This window comes from Varanus komodoensis, unplaced genomic scaffold (genome assembly GCF_004798865.1).
Source record: "Varanus komodoensis strain SLA01 unplaced genomic scaffold, ASM479886v1 scaffold24, whole genome shotgun sequence".
Taxonomy (NCBI): Eukaryota; Metazoa; Chordata; class Lepidosauria; order Squamata; family Varanidae; genus Varanus; species Varanus komodoensis.
In genome coordinates this window covers 11,504,928-11,506,930 of record NW_025335641.1, presented here as the reverse complement: position 1 = coordinate 11,506,930, position 2,003 = coordinate 11,504,928, and the positions used below count along the sequence as shown (strand labels likewise).

The 2,003-nt window shown below is 42.9% G+C and overlaps 1 non-coding gene across 1 annotated transcript; it reads left to right on the top strand.

Moving 5' to 3' along the window:
• Positions 1 to 950: 950 nt before the first annotated feature.
• On the top strand, positions 951 to 1,035 carry TRNAR-UCU. Its single transcript is given in 2 exon segments — positions 951 to 987; positions 1,000 to 1,035. It is a non-coding gene; the product is annotated as a tRNA-Arg (tRNA).
• Positions 1,036 to 2,003: the final 968 nt, after the last annotated feature.

The following is a 2,003-nucleotide window of genomic DNA, read 5'->3' as shown; positions in this document are numbered from 1 at the left end:
TTTCAAACAAGGTTAGAAAGGAAGGTTAAGAAGGATAAAGGAAGTGGAAATTGCTTGATGCTGTTCAGGGAGAAGGTAGCCCTATTTAAGAAAAGATTTACTAGTTCTGTCACATAAAAAAGGATGTGCTGGTCAAGGGATATAGCTGGCTGTAAATACTCAATACACTACAAACCTGTTACAAAAATGCAATTTCCTAATTATTGCATTTTTGAAAGCATGAAACCACTGAATTATTTTATCAAGTGAAGTTAAACCATTTGTTATTTGAAGCACCTGCAGTAAAACAAAACCTTTTTGCACACTACCTTTTCACCGATAAAAAACCAAAATACTGGCTTACTCTTGATGTAATGCTGCTCATCTGTTTAGTTCTAATTCATTTTCCTACCATAAAGAAAAACCAATTGGGAAATCCAAAAGAACAAAAGCTTTTAAATCAGTGATATTTAGACTGAAATGGCAGCAAAATAAAATGAGAACGATTACCCTCGAAATTATCTAGTTGCAAACAAAATTATTTAATGGAAGAATTTCAAGTCTAACACTCTTTAAAGCAATTAGATATAATTGCTTTTTATTTAAAATAGGCAACCTTAGCAGCATTGATTTAAAAAATAACTATAATTTTGAGAGTAGTTTTTTAATACCCTTTTTGTGATTTTTACAAATCTCAGCTTTAGGAGGCGGCAATGAGACTCGATCCGCCAACACACAAAAGATGGGAACAATCCCCAGCTGCAATCCCCGCCTTACCTCCCCACGTTCGGTGAATTTGATTCCACCCACCCAAGGCCGGCTGCAATACCGGAAGTGAGCAGGCGACTCTTCAGGCAACGGAGCAAGTGGGTTTCAAGCTGCATTTTCAGCTTCCTCAAACCCTTTTCACCCTCCAACCACAGCCGTCTGCCTCTGAGTTGTATAGCGATTGTACAAAGAATCCAACAGGTGGCTCCGTGGCGCAATGGATAGCGCATTGGACTTCTAGAGGGTGAAGACATTCAAAGGTTCCGGGTTCGAGTCCCGGCGGAGTCGCGGGTAGAATTTTTTTTCCTTTTTTTTTTTAGTACTTCCTGTATTCCTCCGACTCCAGAGTAAATGTTTGCTGAGCTGGCGAAAACTGCGGTCTGCGAAGGCCGCTGAGCACAATTCGGGCCCTTTGGCTTACAGGGCCGGCTGTTGCCCGGCCCCTCAGGAGGAGCTCTGCCTGGCGAGTCGACAGGGAGGCGCTCGCGTTTGCGGGGCGAGGAAGAAGAGTATCATCCCGGTCTTCAAGGGAGGTAGCGGTGCCCCTCACGCTCACGAACACAAAGCCTCGTCGCCTATAGTAATAATCTCACCGATGAAGTATATTCCCGATTAAGGACTGTTCTTGAAAATCAGTGATGTTACCTTAAATAAAGAGCATAGATTAATACCCATGAGGGCTAGACGCTTACAAAAAATGATGCAAAAATTCCTCATGAATGCCTTCTATGCGTCCCGCTCCGAGGGTGATCGCTGTTTTATATCTCTTTGCACTGGCCCAGGCAGCGTAGTTTGCTCAGTTGGAAACAGTACAGGCAGGTCTGCACTAACTCCCCTAAGCCATCTTCCCAAGTGGGCGGGATATTTTACGCAGTCCATCGTTTCTCTTCAGGCTTAAGATGTCGAAAATCTTCCAAAGATCCTCTAATAGAGTAGTTTCAGTAGACAAAGTTAACATGCAAAACAGGACCGGGAATAGCAGTAATAGTTCAGGTGTATGCAAAGGACTTAAAACTTGCACACAGATGGATAAACTACCTGGCATGTCTTGGTGGGAGACTCAATTTGAATTCCTCCCCTCACCCCCACGTCGCTGCCATCACTTCAGCCAGGTGCTTGGCTGGATGAAGATACATACTTTAATATCACTTTTGCCTTATTATTGACAGAATCGAAACTGATACTGCATGTGGTACCACCAGAGCTATGGTAATATACCAGCTAAATGGGTCGGTTGATGGTAAACATTCAGCTAT